Raw genomic sequence first — 17329 nt, 5'->3', positions numbered from 1 at the left:
TATTATAGAAGTTACTTCTTCCAGAAGTAAAATATGTTTTATCACAGAAAGTCTCAGTCAAGTATTGTATAAGCACAACTGGAGTACATTATGAATAAATAAAGCAGCACTATCTATAAACAAGAATTTTATTCTCTACGGAGGAAATTCCTTAATCTTAAAACCTCATCGATTGGTATACTTTTTAAAAAGTGTTAAAAATAAAAGATAGCCTAACAACAATTTATCAATGTATTTTCCCTTAAATGATATTTTCACAGTTCAATATATGCTGAAAATAGTTCAACAAAGATTGCTATTGACAGGGTAAGGAAAGAGTGGCCTCTCTATAACATTACATCAAAGGTGGAAGGCAAGAAAGAGTGATTCAGTTTAAAAATCTTTTATGGTGGGAACCAACACAATCATCCTTCTATTATTAGGTGTTGAATTGATGACAATTTTCAAGTGTCAGTAAACACGGACACAGAGTCATCTATAGCAGCCCTCTGAGGTGTTTACAGATACTATACAGTCTCTAGGGATTCTATAACTGTGCTTAAGGCTATACTTCTTCCATTATGATTTTTCCTTTTTTACTATGTTTGGGCTTTGACTGAGTTTTCTTCAAAGGTCAAAGTATAAGTTTATTGCCTGAAGGCCTGCTTTTTGAGTCCAAAGATAGTGTCAACTAAAATAAAAGATCTTCCACTAACATATCTACTTCTATCTTCAAGTTCACCAACACCTTTAAAATGAAACTAAAGATAACTAAATTCCCTAGATGGGAAGAGGCAAGTACAGGGCTGAGTTAGTTATTTCTGTATTTATAATGATATAAAAATAATTCATTAAAATGGTTTTAAACATACTGCTATGAGTACAACCCATAATGTGAAGCATCATTTGACCCGTCCCCATAAGAACTTTTGTTATTTCCCTTTTAAATACAGTAAATTTCATTGTACATACTACCTGCCCATTATCCAGCTGAGATAATACCAGGTGATTTCCAAGGCAGGGCTGGTCAGTTTGAAAAAGGTAACAAGGGTACCATCTTCTCTCTCCAAATTGAGGAGATAGTACTAAACTAAGCCCACAAGAAACAAAGGAGTGAAAGGAGCTATAACTACAAGCATGCTTCTTGATTTACATACAGTCTCCTCTTCTTATTGTAAGAACACTTAAAATGAGATGCACCCTCTCAACAATGTTTAAGTGCACAATATTGTACTGTTAACAATAGACATAATGTTATACAACAGATTTCTAGAACTTAAACATCTTGCATAACTGAAATGTTCCACCGCATTAACATTAACAACCCCCCTTTCTCTATTCCACCAGCCTCTGACAACCACCTTTCTACTCTCTGATTCTATGAGTTTGACTCTTACAGGTATTTCATGGAAGTAGAATCATGTAGTATTTGTCCTTCTGTGACTGGCTTATTTTGCTTAATATAATGTGCTCGAGGTTCATCCATGTTGTTGCATATGACATGATTTATTGATTAAGGTTTTAAATATTCTATTGCATGTATATAGCACATTCTTTTCATCATTCATGCATCGATGAGCATTTAGGTTACTTGCACATCTTGGCTATTGTGAACAATGCTACAATGAGCATAGGAGTGCAGATCTCTCTTTAAGATTCTGATTTCAACTCTTTTGGACAAATACCCATCACTGGGATGGCTAAATCATATGAGAGTACTAGTTTACTTTTTTTTTTTTTTTTTAGGACCTCCATTCTATCTTCCATAGCAGCTGTAACATTTTATATTCTCATCAACAGTGTACCTCCTCTCCTTTTGAATTCCAAAAGTCCTATCAGGTGGGTAGTTTATTTTTTTCTTGTATATTATCATTCTTCAAAACCTTAATATACTTTTGGGGAACCTGGGTGGCTCAGTCAAAAATCCACCTTCAGCTTGGATCATGATCTCACAGTTTGTGACTTTGAGCCCCACATCGGGCTCTCTGCTTTCAGCCTGTCAGCACAGAGCTCACTTCAGATCCTCTGTCTCCTTCTTTCTGCCCCTACCCCACTGGTGCTTTCTCAAAAATAAAAGAAATATTAAAAAAAAAAAAACTTAAATATACTTTCAAGTAGGTCCAGTCCTGAGGGCCTCAACCTCTAGAGTAGAGAAAGCCTAATGTCCAGATCCCTAAGTGTGTTGTGTCTACTTTCAGATGAGACTGGTCATTAATTACAGTTGTTTGTAAATGAGAAAATGTGGAGGACGACTTTGAAACAGAGCCCAGCCTCAGGAAATAGGACCAGGAACACTTGTTGACTGAGTCAGTTCACGCAAGTTCATCAGCTGAGGTTCAAGAATAAGTAACTATTTTCATGTAAAATCACCATGAGAAATAAATAGAAGAAACTAGACAGAGTCAATGAGGCAGTTTGCACAGCATCAGTTTGGGTCACATAAAGTGGATACGCCCTGGTGACCATGGAAGTCTCCCAAGGAGCTAAATGTTCTGCAAAGACTAAAGGGCACTAGTATAGGGTGGGGGCAGGGGAGGGAGAAAGAACAACAAGAACATTAAGTAATCCATATCACACAAATTCTTGGAGATTTAGAGAAAACACAAAACTGAAATGAAAAAGCCTAGGCTAAAATCTTGTTCCATTTCTTAGCAGCAATGCCATATGAAATGTCATTTTATAAGAGTTATAATGATTACACACTATTAGGACTAATGCCTATCATTTACGGAGTCCTGTTACAGCAATTAGTAAGCAACAGGAAAACTTGTAGGGGGTGATGTTGAAAATACATGGTGACAGGTTCTTTTTCAAGTACTTCAAACTCATGAATACCCTGCTGCCTCCTCAACATTTCCATTTGGATATATGATAGGCATACCCACCAACATCTTTAAACTGGAGCTCCATAGCTCCTTCCAGAAACCTACTTTTCTGACAGTCTTTCTCAAATCAGTTGTTGGTTACCCCACATTTCCAGTTGCTGAAGCCAAAATCCTGGCGTCTACCTTCACTTCAAAATGTATGTCCTTAAAAAGATTCGAGGTGATGGCAGACACTTTTCACTTGAAATTGAAAAATTACAAGGTGTCTCAAGAACTAGGCTGAGAACTAGCATACTGTCAGACCAGTCTGATTTTAATGGCCCAAGCAAGTCACAAGCTGCATACCAAGTAATGAGGTGGAAAAATATACTCTACTCTTTTCATAGGCAGGTATACATTGTCTCATGACAAAAGAAGTGGAGACAGGAAGGTGAATAAGTGAAGACAATAATGCAATCCCCTAAAAGAAGAATTCTGCCTCCCTCTTGTATACTTGTATTTATTTATGGAACTAAATATGCCAAGTGTTCACTCTGCGCAAAATTTATATGGGTACTGACAAGATATTCTTCCTTCATTTTCTTATAAAGATAGTTTGAGTGGCAGAGTTCAAGAATTAAACAATAAATAAGGAAAACATAAGAAATTTATAGCTTATGATGAGTATTATGAATAGATAAGAAGAATGTTATGATTTTAGAAAATAAATTATTTTGTTTAGCCAGGCAGGTGACATTTAGCTGAGATATATAACAGGCAAACATAGATAGATTGATCGATAGATGGATAGATAGATTGATAATGATAATTTGAGGCAGAGCAGTGTTAAGCAGTGCTTAAATATTCAGAATTACACTTCATGCATTATAGTAATGTTAACATCTTGAATACTTATTTATACAAAAATATTTTATATAAGAAACAAATCACATTTTTGAATACTTATTTTACTTATTTAATATTCAGGTCATCTGTATGAGATAAATGTGATTATTATCTTCATTTTATAGATGAGGAAACAAAAATTTACAGAAGCTAACCATTTGCCTGCAGAGACAAAGTTAAGACAGTTGAGACTGAAATTTGTGCCCAGAGAGTCTGAGTCTATGATTAGCTACTGTACTCAGTGCCCTTGTATGTTTTGGAACATTTTAAAAACCTTTTGAACTTATGTCATTTGTGTTATACAAGCAACAGGTGAATTTGCAAAGGAAAACAGAAACATTGTTCTTACTTTTGTTTCTTCACATTTGAAATGTCTCCCTTAGACACCCTCACTTCCATTTCTCTACTCAGCAGTTCAGTATATACTCTTTTAAAATATTTAAAAATATTTCTATTTTTTATAAATTATTATAAATATTATTATATTATATTATATTATTATTATATTATTATAAATAATCTTTTTTTAACTTTTTTTAACGTTTATTTTGAGAGACAGAGAGAGGCAGAGCGCAATTGGGGAAGGGGCAGAGAAAGAGGGAGACACAGAATGCAAAGCAGGCTCCAGGCTCTGAGCTGTCAGCACAGAGCCCACAGAGCCCAATGTGGGGCTCGAACTCAACAACCATGAGATCATGACCTAAGCCGAAGTCAGACGCCTAACCAACTGAGCCACCCAGGCGCCCCTTTTTCTTTTTTTAAGAATGACCTATAGTGACACATTATAATCACCAAAGTTCATAGTTTACCTTAGGGTTTGCTCTTGGTGTTGTACATCCTATGGCTTTGGACAAATGTGTAAGAACATCAGACCAAGTATTTTCACTGCTCTAAAAACCCTCTGTGCTGGCCTATTCATCTCTCCCCACCTACCCCAGACAACCACTGATCTTTTTACTGTCTCTATAGTTTTGCCTTATCCAGAATGTCAATTAGGTGGGATCATACAGTATGTAGACTTTTCAGATTGGCTTCTTTCACTTAGTAATATGCATTTAAGGTTCTTGTATGTCTTTTTATGGCTTGGTAGGTCATGTTTTTTTAGTACTGAATAAGATCCCATTGTGTGGATGCATTGGTTTATTTATACCCTTTTATTTTCCTCTAAATTTTCTCTAAAACGTCAGTTTCCCAAGAATTCCATTCTAAGTTTTTTTTCTTTTATAAACTTAGCCCTTCAATTCCAACCATACCTACATTTTGTAAATTAAATGTTATGTTGAACTCTCTTACAACTACACTTCTAATCTTAGCTTGTTTATCCCATTGGCCAAAAATCCTCTATTACTTACAACCTTCCAGACGTTCAGTCTTGATGATCTGCAGTAACTTCAGTGAGACCAACAAGAGTTTACCCAAACCTGTTTTTAATTGCCAATTTTTTATCTAGTTAAAAATATTAATGCTGATGCTATTATCCAATTTCAGACCTGTTATCAATTCACAATTATTCTTTTCAATCTATAATGCCATTTTCTGCCTGACAATTCCCATTAATAGCAGTTAGGGATTTATTATTTTGAACATTTATTAATATTGCTATATTTGTAGGCCTTTCAGTTTTTTTCTGACTCCCATTTCTTCCACAGTTGGTTCTCTTGTCACAAATGTGATCGTTATATCTTTATGCGTAACATTTTATAATTGTATCTACTTTTAAATGATTATCGGTCAAAAGGCAAGCAAGCAAACAAAACAACCTAACATATGATATATGGCTCTCTATATTTTGTTCCCAAACTTCCTTTCCTGAAACTCCACACCATGTAGTTTCTAGTTTGTTAACACTATAAGCTTTTGATATTAATTGTCCTAGTGAATTCTCTTACACACACCAAATTCCCTTATTCTTCTAACCAGTTATACCTTTTGTTAGAAATTAACCTTTCAAAAAATGAGTCTATATTTGATTTTACTTACTAGATGTCATGTTTCTTCTATCAATAACATATCTTTTGAAAAACAGATTTAATTGAGCTTCCTCCTAATAATCATATTTAAAATCTTTAATAGCATCTTCAAAATACCTGCTCACATTCTGAATCAAGTTTTTAGTTTTGCTAAATACTCATTTATATGAAAATGTTCTCAATTTCACTGTGCTTTGCATTCTATTATTCAATAGCAAATGGAGCCATCTAAGGGGACAATTAACAACATTCATTTAAAAGTTAATGTCATGGCATTAACTAAAGTATATTTTCTGGAAACTCTCTTTGAATGATAATGTTAATATTTACAAGTTTGTATTAATACATTTTAATTATATTTGTGCATATATAAATTGTGTGTGTGTGTATGTGTGTATGTGTGTGTAATAGTCAATCATGACGTTTTATGTATGAGACACCAGTCTAATGGTAAATGTTCTGGTACAAGTCCTTTCCCGGTCAATTTTACTTTAACTTTAATGTATCAGTATGAATATTCATAATATGTAGCAATTTTACAAATGTGCTTGAGTAGGCAGCAATAATTGCTGCAATATGCTGAGAGTTAAATTAACTGAAGAAAACAAAAGTGGCAGAAACTAATTAAAAAACTGGAACAAGAATGAATGGGAATTTTTTAAGTGCCTTATGAAATGTTTAGTGGCCAATTCATTTGTGGGAAGAAAAATATATTATAATTAACAGATTATTTTTGTTCAGGATGTGTTGAATTTTTGTTAAATTTTTACTAATTATTTGGGCATTAACAAACATTTAAAAATAATTAGTTGAAATAGGTATCTCTCTGATACGCCTGGAAGAATTCTGGTTTTAGGGAGGAATAATGAATAATTAATCAATTCAATACGCATTTTTATTGTACATCTGCTATGTATAAACACATAAGCTAAAAAATTAATGGGTTTGAATACTAACTTTAATACAATATTTGACCTAAGGAAAAATAAAATTTGTTAGGAAAGATATATATATAAAGATAAATTTTAGATTTCTTTGTTAGAGGTATCAAATAAATTCGATGAAAGTGATGACGTTGGATGTTGAATCATAGTAAGAGAATATTAGGGAGGGATTTAAAAAGAAGAATATTTTATGGAAAGAAAATAGAACATTGCCTTGTGTCAAAAATGACATGTGTTTATAGAAATGGTGTCTTATTCTTCCTTGGTACTCAGCAAGAGTCAACTACACGCCAGCCTCCTTGGCAGATGACTGTGTCTGTATTACTGAGTTTTAACCTGGAGAGCCTTTCCGGGCCCTTGCATAAAGCTCCCTTCCTAGGTTCCATATTCTCACTGGGAGCAAAAGACTCCTAAGCCATAGAAAATATGGAGCCCCATAATGGAATGGTCCTGATTGCGTGATGCATCTGGTTAGCAAACACCATTTTAGTGACTACCCATGATGGACAGTATATGAGTGAGAAATAATCTGTGTATGTATTACGCCACTGATGTTTGAGAGTTTGTCTGTTACAGCATCAGAATGTTGTCCAACTAGTAAAGGAAACATACTCTTTTTTATTTCCAACTTACACAGATCATTGGTGAAATGGAGGAGTATAGTGAGAAGTAAAACTACAAAAATGATAAAGCAGATTGAAAGCTGAGTATAAATAGAATCACGGTCAGGAAAAAAAGAATTTTTGAATTTATTTTCTAGGCAACAAGATCCAATGAGATGAGATAGAATGAGCAGAGACAAACAGAACAGGTACAAGCAGGATTTCTCTGACAGCACATGACAGAGAACGGAGGAAGAGCAAACCTGCAAGTAGGAAGAGTTTAAAAGAACTAAGTTTATTCCGCAAAATGGAAGTGTAGGTATAATACAGTTTGAAGGATAAAATTATCAGGCTTTTATAAAGGACCTTTGTCTATCAGACAAAGAGGGAGTTAAAAAGTCTATCAATGATTCAGCACACAAGCTAAGAAAAAGGTAGAGTAGCTTGATGAACTAAAGCATAACTCAGCGTTGAAATCTGCCAAGGGATGGCCTACTGATGGACCGTCGATTCTCCCTGGCTGGTAGTAGATTCTCAGGAATGTGTTTGATCATCTTGTGCCACTTATTTGTGTATGATAAGGGGGTAACCTTATCATAAGGGGACCAGAATCTCAAATCTGGGGTGACTGAGAGAATGGCCCCACTAGAATATCATGCATGGTCCAATCATTTTCATGTTTGTTTGTTTATTTTTGAGAGAGGGGGAAAGAGTGCACACAAGGGGCAGGAGGAGCTGAGAGACGGGGGAGGGCAGAGAGAGGGAGAGAGAGAGAATCCCAAGCAGGCTCCATGCTGTCAGTGTGGAGCCCCATCAGAGGACTCGATCTTACGAACTGTGAGATCATGACCTGAGCCAAGATTGAGTCAACGCTTAACTGACTGAGCCACCCACATCCACCACACATGGTCCAGTTTTTATTTTGACATTTTTTTCCTAATGATAACTGGTGAATCTGTGTATCATTGAACATTCGAATTTTGATTACATGGAGTCAGTCTGCTTTGAGTCAAAATCGTTGAATATCTCTATCACTTGGCATTATATCATGTAACTATTTCCTTTGGTAATTTCCATCAAACTTATCATCATGTGGTGGTGAATCTCCACAGAGAAAAGAGTAAACAGAAAATTAAGCAAAAAAAAAAAAAGATGTTTGTAAAGAACAATGGAAAATCTATATTAGTTTTGTGATCTGGTTTAATCAAGGATACATTGGGACAGACAAGTTTTGTCTCAATTAGAATGTTTAGTTCATTTAGCATACATTGTTATCTGTCATATTTGGCTTTTGTCTACTGTCTTATGTTTTTTGTCTTTAGTTTGTCTCAACTACTTTATATTCTTTCTCTCTCCTATTAACTCCTTGGGGATTACTGTTAATACAAACATATACTCTTTAACTACTCTTTGAATGTTACCCTAGCAACATGAATCCTTGACATATTAGACTCTCATTTAAATGAGAAATTTTACCACATCTCAGATATTATTAGGTCCTTAAAACACATTGCCCCTCTCAACTTTTATGTAATTTATTTTATTTTATTTTTTTTAAATTTTTTTAACGTTTATTCATTTTTGAGGCAGAGAGAGACAAAGCATGAATGGGGGAAGGTCAGAGATAGAGGGAGACACAGAATCTGAAACAGGCTCCAGGCTCTGAGCTGTCAGCACAGAGCCCGACGCAGGGCTCGAACTCACGGACTGTGAGATCATGACCTGAGCCGAAGTCGGACTCCCAACCGACTGAGCCACCCAGGCGCCCCTATGTAATTTTTTAAATTAATTCAATTTCTCTGTATATAAATCATAGAGGACATTACTTCTTTTTTAGTTTTAAACAAATATTAATTTAGATTTAATTGTATAGTTACCATACCCATTGTTCTTCATTTCTTCCTATATTTCCCTCTGGGACCATATTCCTTCTGCCTAAACCACTACTTTAATATTTTTTTATAATAGGTCTGCCTGAGCGTTGCTCAAAATTGTACTTCTCTATGCTACAAGTTTTATGAAGAGGTAAGACCCTTTCCTTTTTGGGGAAGATGCCAACATTTAACACATTGCAGGGGGAATATTAAAAACTAAACAGGAAATGTGGATGCTAGTGTCTTACTTTTTCCTCTCAATATTTTATTGTTCTCATCAAACAATAAAGAACTCCTCTCTTATCCCACTCTTGGTTGACAAACTTCTTTTTGATTTACTGATGAAAACTTAAGAGGAGAAATTGTACAGAAATCATTTAATCACAACTCTTCACGTAGTAGCATCTACACATAGACATAAAGATTTAACATAAAGATATTACATTTTGACCTTGGTTGTTTGTAGAGAATCCTTTGACCTGCTTTGGACTCATATCATATAGAGAGGTAACTTAAAGTTTAAGCATACAATGGATTTTGACCTTGGTCTGCTATGAAGGGGCACTTACTCCCCAGGTCATGGAAGCCTCAGCAGTGACTGGAGGGAAGATGATGCCATGTGGAGAATAGGAAGCTCACATTCTTGATGTACTTTTATTGTATATAAAAACTCTTTGCATATAAAAAAATAAATACATTCTGCTGACTCATTTAGGAAAATTCTCCATTTGAGGGGTTGATGAATGACTGAAGAATGGAGAGGCTGAAGTCTGCCTAAGACCAGTGTTGTCATTCTTAAGGAACAATAAGTCTTTAATAGTAAATTACATACACAAATTAGAAAAACCTATCAGTAATAAGGGTAATACCTTATTATTGAAACTTGGGCTGCAGAGAATTAGAGAGTCCACCAATTTTTGTTTTATCCCTAAATTATTTAAGAACCTGGGCAATTATATAATATATACAAAAATATATGAAAATGTTGGTAAATACAATGGAGTATTATGGAATGAAATCGGAACAAATAAGGGGTGAGATCTATTTCATTTGAAGTGTTAAGAATATAGAGGGGTAGGGTCACTTGGGTGGTGCAGTTGGTTAAGCCTCTGACTCTTGATTTCAGCTCAGATCATGATCTCACATTGTGGGATTGAGCCCCACATTGTGCTGGGTGTGGAGGCTGCTTAAGATTCTCTCTCCCTCTCCCTCTGGAAGAAGAAGAAGGAGGAGGAGGAGGAGGAGGAGGAGAGGAGGAGGAGGAGGAGAAGGAGAAGAAGAAGAAGATGATGATGATATAGAGGGAAATGTTTTTAGGAGGAAATGATGTCTTATTCCTCTTTTACAAAATAAATGGGAGTTCTTTAGGAGGAAAAGCTGAAAGTGGACAGAGGAATTATGCCCAAAGAAATCAAAATATGAAACAGAACTAGATGAAATTTTGATATATTACATGTATCTCCTCCAGGCAGGCATGCCTTTCTCTCTATCTCCATTCTCAATTCAGAAAGTATATACCTTTTAAAAATATAAATACATTTGATTATTTTCTTTCTGTAAAGTTTTTCCCAAAAATAATCAGAAATTTTTTCCCCTTTTATATACACCTGAAGCACTTTCTCTTCTCGTTTCTAACAGGACATTTCTCAAAATGTTAGTCAACATTGGTCTTATGCCTTGAACTTCACTCTCTGTCTGGACATTTTAGTTTAGACATAGAAATTATGCAGATATATGCAGGAATACCACTTTTCAAAATACATACATACCAACAAATAGATAAGCTACCCTCTCCTTAGTCTGGCAACTGGTCTACCACCCTGCTTACCCTTACATACATACTTCTAGAAAGATTACCTTATACTTGCCTCCTCTACTTCTTCAGATACAGTAACTATTCAAGGCACGGATTTACCTTTCTGTTCCATTAAACTGCTTTTGTAAATATATCCCTTATCATACAAATGGCAAAATTAAAATGAAAGATTTCCTATCCTTATATATTTGTATTCTCCTGAGAATTTTTAACACTATTAACCATTTTTGTGTTTCTTTTGTTTTTACTTTCTTTAAAGTGACTGTTTTCTTTCTAGTCCTCCTCTTCTCCCTTAATATTTTTAGTACATCATTCTCTTTTGCAGCTTTTCAAATGCTGCAGTTTCTTTTTTTATGTTTATTTATTTATTTTTGAGAGAGGCAGAGAGAGAGAGAGAGAGAGAGAGAGAGAGAGAGAACAAGTGGGGGAGGGGAAGAGAGAGAAGGAGACAGAGAATCCAAGCAAACTCCAGGATCCAAGCTGTCAGCACAGAGCCCAACATGGGGCTTGAACTCATGAACTGTGAGATCATGACTTGAGCCAAAGTCAGACACTTACCTGAGTCACCCAGGCGCCCCCAAATGCTGCAGGTTTTATTCTAAGGTTTTATTCTGAGTCAGTCATAACCCACAATACTAGTTCTACTGCACTCCATAATAGTGAGTACAACATAATCATTTTGTGTCTGAAATCAATTTTTAGATGTTTTATTTTTATGAATTTTATATTTGCTAAATTAATCCAAACTCATATGGGTATTTTTTACTTAGGTATATTGTGTAAGTATCCCAAAATAAACTTGTTGTATACCTGGTTTGATTTTCCTGCTTCTCCTATATCAAAAAGTAGCACAAATTTCTTACCTGTTGTGAAAACATCATGAAAATATTGCATATGTAATATATATAATATTATTATAAGATATATTTATGCAATGTGCAGATATATATACATATATGTGATGTGTAGATATATACATGTAATGATGTAATGTGTGGCTCTCTCCATATATAATAATTAAGGCTTTGTGTACATGCCTATGTCTTTATGTATACCTATATCTTCCATACTGGAGAAAGTCTCGTATTGTATTGATAGGTATAGGTATATAGATAGATCAATGAATAGACATAATGTGGACATTTTTATATTTTAAAAAATCCTTTTTATATTTTGAGCATATGCAACACTATGATATAATTAATAAGTGAGTTAATCACAGTAGATATTCACCTTACTAACTTCACTTACAACTTGACAATGATTTTGTCAGTCAAATATACTCACTGTAGACTTTGAGTAGAAACAGCGTGATTAAGGAACCTGCATTATATGGATGAATGGTGTGTCAAAAGCTAAATCTCATTGGCAGAGATAAATTTGGTAATGGATCTAGTGGCAGCATCCAATGTCCAGTGTCTGTTAGCAGTGCTGGCTCTGAGTTCTTGAGGTAGTGGAGGTTAAGTCTTTCTTGGATCATCAATTCTTGGGGCAATGGTAAAAGAGTTAATTAGTTGCCACATCTTTAAAGAAAAATTTGATTATATTTATGCAAATTACACACTCTCATGCCCTTTCACCAAGCAAATTCACATTTATTAGTTTGTATTAATAGATATATTTGCTCACTAGCCATAAATCAGAATGATTTTTGCTTATGTATTTAGCAGAATTCTGAAGATATCAAAAGTTTTGATCAGCTGATAACTGTATATTTATAATATATGATACTATTATGTTGTTTAAAAGAATGAGATAAGCCTATATATGAATATGTAAATTTTCATATATGTATATACACACATATGTGTATATATTGGGTACATATGTGTATATATATATAGTATTTACATATATTTCTGCATATATATTTGTCTTTTATACACACACATATATATATTCAAATGAAAACAAGATGGACATATTAATGTGCATAATATGACCATGTTTTTGCAAATATATTTTAAGAATGTGTACTTTTATATGCACATATATATACATGTACACATTTATAAACATTTATAGAGTAAGATTTTCCCAGTCATAAGGATATATCCATGAAAAGTGCTTATATATATATGATCATATGTATTGGAAAATTGTATTTGGACAAATATATATCTCCAAATAAAAATTTAAGGGGATAAAAAAATTAAAATGACACTGGAAATATTTTTTAATAAATTAAAGTTTGAAAAGCCAATTACTTCCAAAATAAACCATACTTATAAAAACATAATGCTTTCAAATTTTATCTTCAATGCTGAGAGCTCTAAATGACTTCTGAATAATTCTATGAACCTTTTATTTTAGGGAGAAGATTTCTTTAAAAATTTTTAAAAACTTACATATCCTGGCTTGAGCTTTCACTGCTTCAATCATTATAGACTTGAAGTTTTCTGTGTGTTTGTAAAATCATGTGAAATGGGCGGTCTTTTTACAATTTATCATATGGCAAAGACACTTTGTCTTTTTAATATTTAATTCATGGAGTATGAAAATGAAGTAAATCTAGGGGCACCTGGGTGGCTCAGTGGGTTAAGTGTCCGACTTCAGCTCAGGTCATGATCTCGCGGTTCCTGAATTTGAACCCCGCGCCGGGCTCAATGCTGACAGCTCAGAACCTGGAGCCTGCTTCAGATTGTGTGTCGCCCTCTCTCTCTAACCCTCCCCTACTCACGCTCTGTCTCTCTCTGTCTCTCAAGAATGAATAAACATTAAAAAAATTATTTTTAATGAACTAATTGAAACTGTAGTTTTTATCTTTCTCACTGTAATGTACATGGTATAATCATGCTAACCGCAAGAGTAATATTTTATGTACATTCTTTTTGTAAGATAGTTATACTTCTTAACCTCAAATCCATGGAAATGGGTTACCTGATCCCTCTAAAAATTATATGCTTATTATTTTAAGCACGTGTTTCCTTTTAGGGGTATGCATTATATAAAAACAAACCCAACCCATGCAAAATTAAGAAATACTGTTTTAAAGAACTAAAATGAATATTAAAATATTGATATTTAATTTTAAATATATAAAATAAAGTTATATCACAAATATAATCATTAGCAAGTAGTTAATTATTACTGTATTTGTAGCACTTTTTGAGATCTTTAATGCTAGGGAGTGTGATTGTGTTTACAAGATCTGGCACCATCTTTGAAATTTTATATTTACTCAATAAAACATTTAATATTCATAATTAGTAAAATATTATGGAGCTTTTAAGAAAATAGAGTTTTTTAACATTAATAGAAATCAACAAAGACTTAATGTAGACCATGGTGTTTAATTTACATTTTTGATTTGTATATATAGGAGAGAAAGTTAACATAGACAGTGGAATCTGCATGAAAGTATAGTGGTGGGGAAGTGTATTACTTTTCTATGTTTTATGACAAATAATGCATATTTGCTGGATGGCTTGAAAGAACATTAATTTATTATCTCATTTTCTGTGCTTTAGGAGTTTGGGCATGGCATTACCTGGGTCCTCCGTTCAGGGTCTGACAGGCTGTAGTCAGCCAGGCTATGTCCTCATCTAGGGGCTCAACTGGGGAGTGATCCAATTCTAAGCTCACATAGGCAAATAGTTTTTTAAAGGCCCTATGGTTGTGGACTCTGGATTCATGAAGGCTGTCAAATGGAGGATGATCGTAAGAAATTGCTGTCTTTTGCAATTCCTTGCCATATGACCCTCTCCATAAGCCATTTAAAGCAAGGCAGTTTGGGGGCACCTGGGAGGCTCAGTCAGTGGAGTGTCCAACTCTTGATTTCAGCTCGGGTCCTGATCCCAGGGTCATGGGACCAAGTGCCATGTCAGGTTCTGCACTGAGTGTGGAAACTGCTTGGGATTCTCTCTTTCTCTTTCCCTCTCCCCTGCTCGCAATGCGCTCTCTCTCTCTCTCTCTCTCTCTCTCAAATAAAAAATAGCACACAAACAAAACAAAAAACAAAACGAACAAAACAAAAACATGGCAGTTTGCTCTTAAATTCCAGGAAGAGAGTGAGAGCTGGCAGAACAGTCTTATGTAATATAATGCAGTCACGGAGTGGCATTCTATCACCTTTGCCATATTCTATTGGTTAAAAACAAGTGACAGATCAAGACCACACTAGAAGAGGGGCTTACACAAAGATTTGAACATCAAGAGGTAAGAAACATATGGAATAACCTTAGGTTCAGTACACCACAAAAGAAAAAAAATCAAATATTAAGAAGGAAAAAAAGAAAAACATTTAATCTGGATAAAGCACAAAATACCCAAGGACGATAAGGAAATATGGTTGGAGGTATTTCTAAATTAGTAAGGGAAAATCCTTAGATACTATATTGCATTTTCAAGGGAATCCCAAACAACAAGAACCTTCTGAAGACTAAGCCCTAATAAAAACAATCTTTCTTTATTGTGTGATACAACACTATGACAATAATGAAATTCACTTCTGTTGACTAATTCATTATTTGTGTTCATAATTATATATATTTTGTGTAATAAAATTAAAATACATATTTTCAGAGGATTAATATCAGTGAATGTTGGGAATTTTTTATGACTGCTAATCTACTTCATATATTTTTACTGAAAATGTAATACTACTGTTTATATTACAGCACGGATTTTAGTTCAATAATTATAGAGTGGTATTATTTGTACAGCCTCAGATTGTCATTTTGGAATGCTTCTGATGAAATGATCCAGTGTTGGGTGTTTCCACCTTGTATAAGAGTCTTATTGTCCCTAGGTATTAATAATGAAGGTAAACTGAAGTATCTTAAAGCTTCCCAGCACCAAGAAGAGAAATCAAATACTATCAGGATATACTATTTCTTTTTAACTCTAGTCTCTCTTACCTTCCACAAACACCATTTAAACCCATCCATGTTGCTGACATATAGAAAGTTGCTCAATATGGTTTGGGACAAGGAAATAGGTAAAGAATAACCACATTGCAATGAAATATTCCTTGGTATTACCTATATTTTAATAAGGTAGCACTAGTGTTTTAATAAAGTTTATCTGCTATTAAGTATAGAAAGGTCATGTAGTATAAAAGCAAAATTGTCATACTTCATAGCCTATCATCTTTTATAATACATTGAAATAGTGTTCTTGAGACTGAAAAAATAAAAACTGCCTTTTAAAAGTAACAAAAAATAATTGAGTTATAATTGGCAGATGATTTATTTTGTTGTTCTTATAATTCAAAACAGTTTACTAGAGTAAGAACATCCAATGAGGAAAGGAATGTAGGCATTACATGCTGATATATAGTTTTATATTCTTCCATCTCTAGGAGTAAAATGCAGAGAAATAAACATGTAAAAACTTCATAGACATCATACCTATCACCTTCTAGTATACTATAAAATTTGGTCAGTCATTATCTTTATCACTATTTTTACATCCTTCTGCAATAATTTAAGCTCTATTAGTGTAAGAATCTCTGTCTTTACTGGTATCTGATGTAAACATATTGGCTACAACCATGGTGGACACAGAGTATATTTGTAATTTTTTTCAAAAATTATTAGATAGTTGCAAACTATATATCTTCAATAGTTTGTTGTTAAAAGGGGTAATTTGCACAGTAGACCTGCATTCTTCAACACATCCCAGGGTTTTTCATTTGCAGTCATTTAATGTTATGGCTTGTTCTGATAATCTTGATATTTAAATCTCTTATCTTCTAAACAGAAATCAACAGTGTTACATCAACAAGTGTTAAATCAACCATTTAGTGGTTAATGAAGTGGTCCACATTTCATTCTTATATACACTTATTACTAATTTAAAAAGTAAAAACTGTAATTAATGTTATAAGAATATAGGGACTCTATTACTAAACCAGCTTGAAGTACATGGTTCTAAAAAATTTGTTTTCAAAATCTGTTTTACCTACAAAACTAGGAGAATCTGTCATTTATCTCAAGGAGAACAGCATGAAGAAAAGACACTGAAGAAAGACAAATGACTATTTTACTGCATATTTCAGAAACTGTGGCCACAGAACCAACTTAGAATTTGGAACTTCCACAACAATGATTATTTAAAAATAGAAAATAAAATGAAAACTCTTATAATCAGACTGACTAGAAATATATCCATTTTTAATAACTGTGTTAGTTATAAAAGTTAGCAAAATAGTCATTAGCTATACAACCAAGTACAAGAAAAATAACTGTCATAATGATGCCTATATATTTCAAAGTTTTTATTTTATTTTTAATGTACTTTCATGTGTGTTTGCACATGCACACATGTATGTGTGTATTCTTTTCCTTTTAAATAGACTAATTCATAGCAAAATTAAGCAGAAAATACAGAGAATTCCCTTATATTCCCTGCTCCCCTTCTCTGTATATACATAGTTGACTCCACTATCAATATCCTACACCAGAGTGGGACATTTGTTACAATTCATGAAT

General features: G+C 33.8%; 1 long non-coding RNA gene across 1 annotated transcript in view; it reads left to right on the top strand.

The window, feature by feature from the left end:
• LOC122230063 overlaps window positions 1-17329 on the top strand; it is a 117919-nt gene that overhangs the window by 80974 nt on the left and 19616 nt on the right. The window contains exon 2 of the long non-coding RNA XR_006207265.1: window positions 1726-1818. This is a non-coding gene — a long non-coding RNA (uncharacterized LOC122230063). The remainder of the gene's footprint in view (window positions 1-1725; window positions 1819-17329) is intronic.

Source organism: Panthera leo, chromosome C2, assembly GCF_018350215.1.
Source record: "Panthera leo isolate Ple1 chromosome C2, P.leo_Ple1_pat1.1, whole genome shotgun sequence".
Taxonomy (NCBI): Eukaryota; Metazoa; Chordata; class Mammalia; order Carnivora; family Felidae; genus Panthera; species Panthera leo.
This window is presented reverse-complemented; position numbering and strand designations above follow the sequence as displayed.